The sequence below is a fragment of the Dendropsophus ebraccatus genome, chromosome 3, assembly GCF_027789765.1.
Source record: "Dendropsophus ebraccatus isolate aDenEbr1 chromosome 3, aDenEbr1.pat, whole genome shotgun sequence".
NCBI lineage: Eukaryota > Metazoa > Chordata > Amphibia > Anura > Hylidae > Dendropsophus > Dendropsophus ebraccatus.
The window spans coordinates 160,774,552-160,788,457 of NC_091456.1; the positions used below are offsets into that span (position 1 = coordinate 160,774,552).

General features: G+C 42.0%; 1 protein-coding gene and 1 long non-coding RNA gene across 6 annotated transcripts in view; one reads left to right on the plus strand and one right to left on the minus strand.

Annotated features, from left to right (window-relative positions):
- LOC138786199 (uncharacterized) overlaps positions 1-13,906 on the minus strand; it is a 141,646-nt gene that overhangs the window by 97,336 nt on the left and 30,404 nt on the right. Inside the window, exon 2 of the long non-coding RNA XR_011362197.1 lies at positions 12,438-12,540. This is a non-coding gene — a long non-coding RNA (uncharacterized lncRNA). The remainder of the gene's footprint in view (positions 1-12,437; positions 12,541-13,906) is intronic.
- Positions 1-13,906, plus strand: part of PDE8B (phosphodiesterase 8B) — a 139,795-nt gene that overhangs the window by 77,485 nt on the left and 48,404 nt on the right. Inside the window, exon 1 of one of the 5 annotated variants that reach the window (XM_069963024.1) lies at positions 7,067-7,151. The exons of the other annotated variants lie outside the window; for them this stretch is intronic. The gene's annotated coding sequence lies outside the window, so the exon portion shown is untranslated. Of the gene's footprint in view, positions 1-7,066; positions 7,152-13,906 lie in introns of those variants that run through there. 5 annotated transcript variants of the gene reach the window in all.

Here is a 13,906-nt window from a genome sequence, read left to right on the forward strand (position 1 = left end):
GGGCCCGCATACCAAGGATTATCCTAGTGAGTTGGACAGTCATCATTTAATGGCAAACAACAGCCATTATTTTTATAACAACGTCCGTTGTTATAGAATAACGGTCATTTTTTGCCATTATACGCTGGCCTGTCCAATAAGAATAGCTGTCATTTCTACGGTGTGAACATAGCCCAGCATAGCCTGCCTAATTTGGCAGATAATCTCTCTGTGTAGTAGGGCCTTAAAGGAGAAGTCCAGCAAAGTATTTTTTTTCCCCTGTCCAGCACCAAACCTAAAGTTACACAACATCTTAATATAAAGTAATAGCCGAGTCAACGACCTTACCTTACTTTTAGTCAGTGCTATGGCCGGAAGTGCTGTAGTCCATTGAATTCTTGATTCGTCACAGCCGTTCCGATCATTGGCTTCATCTTGGGACGTGAAGTTTCTGATGCTCATGACTGCTCAGGGCGTTCCTTCTTCTGTGAAGGTGCCTTCCTCCAGTTAAAGAACAAGGGCCCACCTACCAAGGTGACGTGGGTGTTATTAGGGGATGGCCTGTAGGCGAGTGGGATGCTGGGAATTGTCGGCACAGAACAGCGTGAAGCTCTGTGCTAGAAGAGGACGTTCACCTGGCCAGCAGCATTACCATAATGATGTCTGAGCGGGACAAGGTAAGTATTATCCTATTTTTTTTTATAGTTTGGTAGGATTTCGCCTTTCACATGGGCCGATGATCGGCAACAAACACTCATAGAAACGGTCATTCGGCTGATAATCAGCCCATCAGCTGACAAGCGGGCGTTTTCCTGCTTGTCAGCTCATTGGATCTTTTGACTGGCAGTAAAATTCATCATTATCGGCCACATATCTATCTGTGTTAACAGGAGACATGTGGTCAATAACAATGATTGTCAATGGCCACACGAAGGATACAAGGTCCGGCTGTGCAAATGATCATTCCTTGTAAAGGCACTGCAAGCGAGCGCCTTTTCTCGCACATCGGCACTTGTTTGTAGCCGTGGATAGCCGAAGATCGCTGCATGTGAAAGGACCCTAGCTTAGTATTGGATGGACCATCATTCTGATAATTCAGGGCACTATTGGAGATCTGTGACCACATAGGAGTTTGTGATATCTTGACTAGTGTTTAATGTAGATGCTGAACTGTTCAGGTTTGGTAACATTCTCCGAACCTGAATGCTTGGCATTTCACTTCCCACGGGTGCAGAAGTTGGATGTAGTCCTAGAAAAACATGGATACATCCTATGGCAAATGCCAAGCATTGGTGTTAGGAGAACATTACAGAACCCAAACCGTTCAGCATCTCCACTTGTCACTTATCTTGACCGCAGAAATATGTGTTTGGACAAAAAGGGATCATTACCCTATGACAGGTGGCATCCATGCATCGGCAATATTGGAAACTGGTAATCCATTATAATCATGATTAGGGATAAGCGAATTTACAGTATTAATGGAGCAAAGAGTTTGTTAGCTCAGCAGTCAGCTTATCAGCTGGTTACCTTTGCCTTTGCTGCTCCGCTCCAGGTGCCTTTTAAGGCTGGGTTCACACAGTGTATGACATGGCCGCTCTGTGACACGGCCGTGTCTCACAACGGCCGATGTCAGTGAACTTCTTTTGATTTGAAATGTGGGCACGTTCGGGTGTGCCCGCATTCCAAATCACCATAGCCGACAATGTAAAGTGCGTCCGGAGCTGCACTTTACATTGTCTGTTCTGTCAGTCTTGTGCGGCCACTATTCAATGAATAGAAGCCGCACAAAACTGACGTGTCAGTTTTATGTGCAGCCGCTTGGAATCCCGGCCAGAGTGGATACAGAGTGTATACACTCTTGTCGCGATTCCATAGTAATTAATGTGATTGGCAAAGCTTCAACTATGGCCGTTGTTTAATGAAATTGTATGTTGTGTGAACATAAAGCTGGATCCAGTCCTGGGAAACGGGGAGAAGTCTTACAGCACTGGAGCTTTAACAGGCACCCGGAGCAGCATAGAGTTCAAAGGCAGCCGAGTTAACAAAGGTCTTTGCTTTATTTATACTGTAAATTTGCTAATCTCTAATCAGGATCATAAAGTGTCAATTTAACAGTCTGACATGTATAACTGATGCGTATTACATGAACATTACATGTTTGTATTTTTAGGGGTTTTGTCAACTTTGATGAAAGATCTTGCTTGGTGACACTTTATTTTACTATGCGTTATTCAAAAGGGTTGTTCTTCTAATATGTAATACTAATAATTAAATGTCACATGTAAACCACATAAGTTGTAATAACAAGGATTTAGAGAGGTCATGTTTCGGACTTAGTGTAGTATGTGCTAATTTATGTTATTAGGTTTATTTTTATGATATTTTCCAAAAAAACTACAGTGGGCCAATTCATGGTCATTAGACCATTTGAGGGGGTGTTAAATTCTTATCCGGTTGTAATTCTTAAACTTTAAAGGAAGATATATGTGAAAAGGGGGCCCATCAGGGTTTAATGAATGACCCCTTGTGAAAAGAAACTTATGACTATATATATATATAGTATAGTAGGATTTTGTACTATTCAAGAGTAAATAATATTGTTACTTGTATTAGTGGTTTTACGACACATGACAACCATGTTACCTCGCAGTACTGGGATCCCGGATTTGAATTTGATTCAAGAGCAACATATTGGAATTTGTATGTTCTGTGTGTCTGAAAAAGGCTATGTTCACACACCATTGAAATGACAACGTATTGGACAGCTGTCATTTAACGGCAATAAAGGCCGTTATTCATATAAGTACAGCTGTTATTTGCTTTTATATGACGACCATTCAGTAAGGACGGCCGTCATTTCTACGGTGTGTGAACATGGCGATAATAGGGAAATGAGAACAAGCCCACCTGGGGACGGGGAATATCATTTTGGATATTTTGCTGCAGAATATGATGCTATACGAGTAGCAAAAAAAAAAATATATGTATATAAATACTCACTGATGGAATATTTTTGTAAAGATACCTCAAGCAATGAGAGTCATTGTGTAAGGGGCCTATTCTAGGGACCGATAATCGGCCGAATCAGCCCGATTCGGCTGATTATTGCTCCGTTGAATAGAGAGAACGATCAGCCGATGATCGTGTCATCGGCTGATCGTTCATTTAGGTTCATATCAAAAATCATTGGTCGCCACCCTACGTGGAATAGCGTGTGTGGCAGGCGAGCGACGATTTCACAAACATCATACATTACCTGTCTAGACGCAGATCTTCTCCTTCTCCCGGTTCCGAGCGGCAGCATCAGCTTCGGAGCAGCCTGTCTGAGCTGAAAGAGTGCTCAGCCACTGGCCAGGACTGCCGCGGCCAGTAATTGGATGAGCGTTCTGTCAGTTCAGTCAGGCCGCTCCGAAGCTGATGCTGCCGCGCAGAACCGGGAGAAGGAGAAGACCTGCACCTGGACAGGTAATGTATGAAACAAGGGCTACAATAACATCGGTAACGATGTCCCTGCAGCCCTCGCCAATGATTGTCGGGCCGTGGAATAGGCCCAGTAAACAAGCGCCGATCTAGCAGATCGGCGCTTGCTTACATCCTTGATCGGGCCCTGCTCGGCCTGTGGAATAGGACCCTAATAGGGTTGTGTGTAGAGAGTTATTGTGTAATAAGGTTGTATGTAGAGAGTAATAGGGTTGTATGAAGAGAGTTAGGGCCGTATTACACAGAACGATTATCGGCCATATTTGGCCGATATCGGGCGTTACTGCCAATAATTGTCCTGTGTAACAGAACACAATGATGAACATGAACGATGTTGACTTATCATTGTAGTCGTTGTAGTCGCTATAACTCATATAGCAGCAATCTGCTGCCATCGCTCTGAGGAACAGATGCGGCGGCAGCAGACCGCTGCTATCTGCTCTGGGCTGCCTGGACGATCAAGCAATCACCCGGGCAGACCCCCGCACCTCTCCGCACCCCCTTCCTGGTTTTTATCAGCTCACTGCTGCCACGGCTGCTAGCGGGTAACGAGGAGCAAACGAGTGCTGACAGCGCTCGTTTGCTCCACACAGTCGCCTCGTGTAATAGGGGCTTTATTCTGTAATAGGGTTGTGTGTGGAGAGTTATTGTGTAATAGGGTTGTATGTAGAGGGTTATTGTGTAATCCGGTTGTACGTAGAGAGTTATTGTGTAATCCGGTTGTGTGTGGAGAGTTATTGTGTAATCCGGTTGTACGTAGAGAGTTATTGTGTAATCCGGTTGTATGTAGAGAGTTATTGTCTAATCCGGTTGTATGTAGAGAGTTATTGTCTAATCCGGTTGTATGTAGAGAGTTATTGTGTAATCGGGTTGTATGTAGAGAGTTATTGTCTAATCGGGTTGTATGTAGGGAGTTATTGTGTAAAGGGTCACATTTGGGCCTAGCAGGAATTTGTGAATGAAATTTGTGAATATGTGTATAATTTAGTATTGTTTTGTACCACTCAAAAGGGGAGAGTTATTATCGTTGCACCCCTGGCATATGCCCGGGAGGAGGCACAGATTCTTGCTTTCTCCCTGGCGTATGCCAGCTGTATCCCCCACTTGCCACCCTAATCAGGTCGGGGCTTTATTGAAGACTGGCATACGAGTACACCAGTCTTGATAAATGTCCCCCAAAGAGTATATATTACAGCCTATGGCCACTACTACACTTTGGCCGTTTAACGCCATTTTTTTTTTTCTTTTGGGATGGCCTTCATTTTGCGGCGAAATAATGTCCGTCCAAAAAATAGCCGTCCAATGGCCTAAAAATTATGTTGTGTGATCATGGCCTCTGGCTGTATCTATGTTTTCCTTGACTCCCTAGAGCTGCATCCAACTTTAGTAGCCAAATCAAATACTGCACACTCGGGTTTGAATGATGCTCGAAGTTGACTCAACTGTACACCTTAGCGTATGCAGAGTGACATTCATGTTGTCAGCCCCCTCTATAAGGTAAAAATCTCAGGCTTTTTACTTGAAGATTGAATTTTTTTTTGCATCAGAAAGAATATTCTCCTCTAAAATATTCCTGGTGCGTCTCTTGGAAAATTTTAAAGAGATTATCCCAGTGAACAGGATGATCTCAGAGTCGTACTAGCAAAATAATAATAATAGTCTTACAGTCTTCTGGTATTAAAAAGTGGGCTATGGAAATACACCTGCGAATACTAGTAACAGCTGAAGAGTCACATCCATTATTTTTACACTTTTAGGCTATGTTCACACTGCGTATGAATCCGTCCGTAGTGCGAACCGCGAATATACACACGTAGTTTTGAGGTTGATGCGTTCGCTTGAAAGTATACGATATACGCCCGCACAGTGCACACTACATATGAGCTTACGGCCGGATCGTATACGGTGCCGTGAAAAATGAACAAGACCATTGTTTGAGGACGGAAATGTTGAAACTCACGGCCGTGGATTTCCATGCGGTCCCGTACGAAGTACTTATTTCAGCCAAATAGAACTTGATTTTTTGATCCAAAAGGTTCTGTGTGGTTGACGGGGCTGGGCGAAGATTTCCAAGTAAATGACCTGCCTCAGATCGCTTCGAAACAAGCTAGGGAAGCATAACTGTACTACGGGCGTATGTTCGCGGTTTGTACGCATCCGGCAGCATGTCAATTTTTCCCACGCCCGTAGTTTTAGCCGCACATGTACGTCGGCGTACGAAATGCGGCCGGACTCATACGCAGTGTGAACATAGCCTAAGCTGGGTTCACACTACGTATATATTTCAGTCAGTATTGTGGTCCTCATATTGCAACCAAAACCAGGAGTGGATTAAAAACACAGAAAGGATCCGTTCACACAATGGTGAAATTGAGTGGATGGCTGCCATTTAATGGCAAATATTTGCTGTTATTTTAAAACAACGGCTGTTATATTGAAATAATGGCCGTTATTTACTGTTATATGACGGCCATCCACTCAATTTTAGCATTGTGTGAACAGAGCCTTTCTGTGTTTTTAATCCACTCCTGGTTTTGGTTGCAATATGAGGACCACAATACTGACTGAAATATACGTAGTGTGAACCCAGCCTTAAACATGACCTTCATTTGATTTATTTGCCTTAAAAAATAAGCCATTTAGAACTCTCACAGTAATTCATGGATCACAGAACAGCTTCACATTGAAAGTGACAGTGCTTCAGCACTCCAGAAGTGTAAAGAGTGGAGCACACATAGCTATCGATCAATAACCTGTCAAGGTCAATGCCTGGTATGTTTGTTATAGGCAGACAAAGGTATAGTCTGTGCTTTTAGCATTTTCAGTAATGGGTCATAACTATATATGCATTTTATGTTCTTACGTTGCTTACTTTACCCCACTTTAAGATAATACATGAACATAATACATAACCACCTAACTAAAGTATTGCAAGAGTAAGTAACAGTAAAGACTGTTTAAGAAAATTAAAGTGTATTTGAAGGAGGTGGCTCCTATGTAGTACTAGAGTGGACCATGAATGTGTGTAGACTTCACTATGGGGAAGATTTATCAAACTGGCGTAAAGTAGAATTGTCTTAGTTGCCTCTAGCAACCAATCAGATTACACCTTTCATTTTCCAAAGAATCTGTGAAGAAAGAAAAGTGGAATCTGAATGGTTGCTAGGGGCAACTGAGCCAGTTCCACTTTACACCAGTTTGATAAATCTCCCTCTATGTGTCACTACATGGATGGCCTACCAACAACTATTGAGTAGTCCAATTTGGTAATGGGCAGGACTATGAAGATTTCTTCAAATTTTCTATACCTTATCCACAGTGTCTGATCACAGGGGGTCCGACTGATGGGACTACCTATAAAAAGTGGTGCAAATGCCACTCCATTTCAACAAGAGACTCTGTCCTCGATATCGTCTTAAGTAATACCCCCAGTGATCAGATATCCTTGTTTAAGGCTGGATTACCTCTTTAAAAAAATGATTATAATTTTTTATAAAATTTACAGTACTAGCCGTGGTGCCTGCACTTTGGAGTCCCATAAGATTACAGTATGCATTCTGAAATGGATTGAGCATAGTCGCTAGTAGACCACTTTCAGTCCACAGAAATGACAGTATACGACGTGGGTACAGAGCGGTACATGTCAGCATACTGTTCTGCAGGAATGCTGACGTATACAACAAAAGTAGGTAAGTTGTAGTGGTAAGTTTGAAGTAGGCCTAAGGAGGATGAGGAATTAGAAGGTGTCAGGAAGCAGCCAGTGGGGCTCACTGCCTGCCTGTCATGTTTTTCTGTTACTGCCATTTCTATCCTGAAGCACAAAGGGGGAGATCATGCATGCGTCTTTACAAGGGTATATAGAGTATATATGCAGGTGCACGTATAGGGTGTACATTAATGTGTTACAGAGAGTGGGGTAACAGGTTATATTTGGAAAAGAATAGGATGTAAATGGGAGCATTGTTGGGGCATCGTATATTGTGCAGAAGAATTCTTTTATTGGGCCTAAAAAATAGTTGCTTGGTAAACAACAAAGCAGACAAGGCATTCATGGAGCTTTGTGGTCCTATCAATCAGCTAATCATGGACTGCTACCATTATGATATTGATGGCTTATTCTAAGGGTTCTATTACATGGGCCGACTAGATTGGCACTCGTTTACTGGACCTAATAGACGGCCCGATAATCAGGCAGTAAGGGCTGAATGCACATCGTTAGCGATGTCCATGCAGCCCTTGCCCAAACACCTGATACCTTACCTCTCCCTGCTCCTGGTCTTCTCTCTTATGCTCCGCAGCATCCCAGTCTAGGCGGTGGCAATGTTTGAGCAGCCTGTCAGCCAATGATGATTTTAGGTCCAAACCTAAACCAACAATCAACCATGATCGTTTCATAGGCATACGGAGCGATAATTGTTCGAATCACCCCAATTCGGCCAATTATCGCGTCATGTAATAGGGCCCTAGATGACCTTTTACATGGCCTGACTTCACACAGTAAGCAAGCACCGATCTCGTAGATCAGCACTTGTATACAGACCCTTTACATGGCTTCAAGCATTGAGTGGGGAGAGCTGCACAACCAATCGCTAGATCGTTTATGTGACCCTTTCCTGCAATCACCTCTCAGCCACAAAGTCCCTATAACTCAGGAAGATGTGCAGCTAATTTTTGACAGGTCAAAATGACCATATCAGCGAATGGAGAAGCCTTTGCTCATTTGGTGGCTTGCTCTATTACACAGGGAGATATAGGCTTGTTCGCCTATGGTTCTTAGTTATTCATAGTAAGTGATGAAGTCACCCTATTTAGGGAAATAGAATGATATGGATGTATTATGGTAATCTATGCTAAAATCATAATTTCCCCATTGGAAAATCAGTGGAATATGAGTTGAATTTTACAGTATTAGAGCAATCAAAAAATAGAAAGTAGAACAGAGACTACACAGGAGATAAAGTAGGGGCGTACGGCTTGCTATGTCCTCTGGGGTATAAAGAGGAAGATAACATCTGTCAGAGACGCATCTCCTTGGGACCAATAAAAAGGAGACGTCGGTTCCTCTTCTGTGTCCGTAGGGTATTCTTAATTGTGAACACACTCGTGCAGTGACGTAAGTTATTCGCCTGTGATATTTACCAGTTCGGGTAGTTATTAGTACAGATGTACAAGCTGCAAGTCTAAAATCTGTTAATTGTCCAGGTCATGATGAAGATCATAATACATTTTGCACCCACCACTATACAGCAATAATCTGACCGGTTCACATTTACAAAAACAGCCAACAGTGATAATTTCCCCCCATTGTGTTTGAGCCTACAGTTGGGGTTATATTTGGTAGTACATTATACCATGAATGAAAGGCTGCAACATATACCCTGTATAGCAGGGGTGTCAAAATTGAATACATAGTGGGCCAAAATTACTGCCCCTGATGCACCAACCGGGCTGTCCACAGAGCTTTCCCCCATGTCATATCTATAGTTCATCTTAGGCGCTGCTCTTTTATAACTCCTTCTACCCACCTACAGTATATACAAGCTTCCCATCCACAGTGCCCAAAATTTAAAAAATGCCCCATTTGTTGCCCATGCAGTAGTATCCCCCCTAATAGTACCCCCTAATACTGTCCCATACAGTATTTGCCCTCACACAGTAGTTTTCCCATTATTTCCCCCATGCAGAAGGTAATCCCATAATAGTGCCTCATATTAAGGTCAGCCCCCTTTGTGCCCCATGTAGTAATCATTACCCCCAATAGTGCCCATTTAGTAGTCAGTCCCCTCCAATAGTGCCCCATATAGTAGTCAGTCCCCCTTAATAGTGCCCCATATAGTAATCATTACCTCCCAATAGTGCCCCATATAGTAGTCAGCCTCCCTCAATAGTGCCCCATATAGTAATCATTACCCCCCAATAGTGCTCCATATAGTAGTCAGTCCCCCTCAATAGTGCGCCATATAGTAAAGGATCACAATAAACAGTTACTAAGTCAAAAAGTATACAATGTCAATGTGGTATACTCGAGCAAAGAACAAGTTTAAAATATACCTTTTATTAATACCTATTAAAAAAACTTTTTCCAAGCCGTATTATAACAAATTATTTCAAACCATATCCCAACGCCAACAACATGGAATCTGGTTTTGGATGCCTAAGGATACGGGTAACAATTGCAAATAAGGGGCCTACACTCAACCCTGTTAAACCCTAGATGCACCCCTAAATCTAGGCAGAGTGGTTTACCTAATATGAGCGGTGTTCTATATAGTGCCTCACATAGTAATAGTGCCCTATAATATAGCCGACCCCCACAACAGGGCCCCATATAGTGGCGAGCTCCCTCAATAGTGTCCCATATAGTAGCTAGCTCCCACAATAGTGTCCCATACAGTAGCCAGCCCTCCTACAATAGTGTCCCATATAGTAGCTGGCCCTCCCACAATAGTGCCCCATATAGTAGCCAGCCCCCCCAGAATAGTGTCCTATATAGTATCTTACCCCCCCCCCAATAGATGTCAGAAAGATATACAGATTTGTAAATGATCTCTGTTTAAAAATCCCCAGCATTCCAGTACTTGAGTACTGTTATATAAAAACAATGGCAATTATTTGCCATTAAATGACGGCCATCCACTAAATTTCAATAATGTGTGTGAACATAGCCTTTCTGCGTTTTCAATCCACTCCTGGTTTTGGTTGCAAAATACTGACCAAAATACTGGGTGGGAACATAGCCTAAGCCAGAAAAATCCATGCGGTGGTAAATACTTTCAATCAAGGTACTTTAGGAGTGAGACCATTATTGGCCAACAAAAAAATTGTAGATATTGTAAGCTTTCGGGATTCAAAAGATCCCTTCATCAGACAAGTTTACAAATGATTGACTAACAGAAACAGGATGTTACAAATAAGAAAGAAAGGACTTGTTGTAAATGAAAGGTTAACAGGTTGTTCATCCTTAAAATGTTGTGCTGTTTCTATAAGACATTCATTTGTAAACTTGCCTGATGAAGGGATCTTTTGAATCCGGAAAGCTCACAATTCTAACATTTTTTTCTTGGCCAATAAAGGAATACTTTGATACTTTGAAAATGCCAATCACAATGTCTAGATGACATTACATGCCAGACTCACTGAGTCTTCTAGGCCGGTGAGATGGGCCTAGGGGGTGCACATATTAAAACACATCACATGTATTTCTCACATTTAATCCAAGAGGTGAGAACTGACCCTAATACAAGTCCTCTGGGCAATAGATTGTCCTCTTTAACATACATGGTGAATAGCTTCACAATTTGAGAATTAGGCTATAAAATATAATGGAGCATAAGGCCGACGGCCATTAGTGGTAGCTGGGCGATTTGCTCTGACATGTTTATCTGCGGTGTCTATTCCTATTAGATGTGCCATTCTTTATTTATATATTGCTGAAGGGGCAGAACATTGAAAGAATTTTTCCTCTTCCAGGGCCAAGAACAATGTAATTTCGCTGATTTGGTCTCATACATACAGACTAATTCTGTAAGGTCTATAAGGAAACTTTCAATGTTTTAAACCTATGGATTTCAGATTAATGTCCTTTGTATATAGGGCGTAAAAACATATGCTATCAATTGCTATTTCTTTTTGTTGTGAAAATTGCACTTATTGGGTAAATAAGCATCAGACCTTTTTGTTCTGGGGAGGGGGTAATATTAGAAAATAATATATAGAAAGCCTATTCTGATCGTTGTTATGGAGCCCCCCTTTCTCCTTTGTGTGCCACTGGTCATTCAGTCCTGCCAGTTTCACCAGGTCAGGTATGACTAGACAATCACAAAGCAGCACCTACACCTCCACTTTTTGCATTCTGTCCTGGTTCCTTTGTTACAAGAGACAAACTGAGCCTAGCAACAGGCAGTGAACAGCAGATTACAAGGAAATGAGACACCTAGTGGCAAGGACTTTAGGGCTTTTTCTTCTAGAGTAAGGAGTCCTTTTTGACAAGTGAAGTGATTTTACACATATAATAGAAATCACATACACAGGAGTCGCATGGAGGACTACAATCACATGGAGGACGGTTGCTTAAAATGGCAGTGACAGTAATGTTTATGGTCACAACCATAGATAACAATGATAGATAATGTAACAAATAAACCGCTGTTTTAGTGTAATTGCTCAATTATATTTATCTCACTCCTTGCCACAAGCAAATCTGTTAATTCTATTTTCAGACCTTTGATGTACAGTTCTGAATGTATAACAAGACCAATAGGAACAATTCGTCCCTTTTATCGCCAGTCACTCAAGTTTGGGTCATATGATTGTGTCAGGAACAGCGATGAGATTCATACCAAATGTCTAAGAGATTTAAAAAAAAGCTGATTCTCTTACTTATAGATACAGACGTTTAAATGGAGAATTCATATATCTTATATAGGGGGCTTTAAGAATGAATAATAATATATAAAGATGTGGTTTTCACAATGCACTTGTATGGCCGTTTTTATCCCAGTTATTGATGCAGGTTTTTAAGCCAAAGCAAAGACTGGACGTAAGAAGACAGAAATATATACAAAGCCGCAGGGGCGTAGCTAATGTCTCCTGGGCCCTGGTGCAAGAGGTCAACTTGCCCCCCCCCCCTTCCTCAACCAAGCAATGCTTTGGTATATATAGTGAATAATAAAGTGAATAGCTTTATGTGAATAACTAAATAAACACAGAGTTTTTCATTTGAATTCTGGAGTGCTGCAGCATTTTTGGGCACATAGATACATATCTCCCTATGGCCCCTTGTCTCACCTCACATATAATAATCCCTTTATACTGCCCCCCCCCCCCCATACTATTGTTTCCCACCCCCTACCCTTTCACTATTACCTCTTTTCTCTTGTATGCTGTATAAACAAAGCTCTTTCTTTTTTAACCTTGGGGAACTCCTACCCAATAATGTTCTACAAAATACAAAAAAAAGTCATACAGTGACTCACAGGTGACGTCTTCTTTGATCTGAGGCGTCACTTTCCTTTTCCTTTCCATCCGGCCCAGTTCTCCATGATGATTTCTTCCAGCTACAATTAATTTCTTCTGAACCTGCCAGACAAACAAACGATTATCGTGCGAAAAATCGTGCGAAAAATCGTTAAATCGTTTGAATTTAAACGGTAATCGTTCTGTGTAATTGCAGGCAACGATCGAAAAATCGTTTGTATGTCGATGATCGTTGATTTAGATCTGAACCTAAAATTATCGTTAATCGTTCGCTGTAATTCCACGTTCGTTCGCTCAAGTTCCGCATTTTTTCACTAATCGTTCAGTGTAATTGCACATTGTCCATTGCTTTGCTGGGATCAGAAGAAGTAAACGATCTTAGTAACAATCCTAATAATGACCCTGTGCCCTGCATATAATAATAATGATCCCTTTCCCCTCTATATAATAATAATGCCCCTACTATGCCCTGCATATAGTAATAGAGCCCCCTGCGTGGCAAATAAACAAAAAAAAAGAACCCATTATACTCACCTAATCCAGGGAGAGCAGCTGGTCTTCTCTCTTCTGGCCTCAGGCCTGAGAACAGGGACAGCTCCTCTAGCAGGGGCAATGACGTCACATCACTGTGCCTGCTTGAGGGAGAGATCACAGTGCTACAAAAACATGGCCACTTTCTTCCAGAGACAGCCCCGCTCTTGTCTCCAACTTGGGCGGGGTTTTGCTGCTCAGTTCCATTGAAGTAAATGGGGCTTAATTGCAAACTCCACCTGAACTGGAGACAAGAGTCGTGTTGTCTCTGAAAGAAAGTGGCCATGTTTTTGTTGCACTGGACAACCCCTTTAAAGCGACAGCTGGGGGGCCTGGCTTTGACACCACTGCCCTATACCACAAGTGTCAATCCTGCCGCTCTCCAGCTGTTGCAAATTCCCATCATGCCTGGAAAAGTAAAAGCTTTGGTTGTCCAGGCATGATGGGAATTGTAGTTTTGCAACAGCTGAAGGGCCATGAGTTTGACACACTGTCCCATACTCTAGATAGGGGACAGCAATCTGCCATACAGCAGAATATGTTTCCCATTGATCTACATGATAATAAAAGAAAAAACAATAAAAAGGCATTGCAACGTATACTTTTTATTTTTTTTTACTGTATACAGAAGAAAAAAAAAAAAAATGTAGTGTGAACATTGCCTAATATTTTACCATGCCTGACTTAGGCCGGGTTCACACAAGGTATGGCAGTGGCCATTCTGTGCGTCACTGAACAGCCGCTGTCAGTGAAGTTCACGTCTTTTAATTTGAAATACGGCGCATTCAGGTGTGTCTGCATTTTAAATCACCATAGTAGACAATGTCAAATTCTAAGTGGCCGCATGGCATCCCACCCGGAATGTATAAGGAGTGTATACACTCCGGCAGGGATTCCTTAGGACACAAGGTTATTTTAATTTTCAGTGTTGTAACGG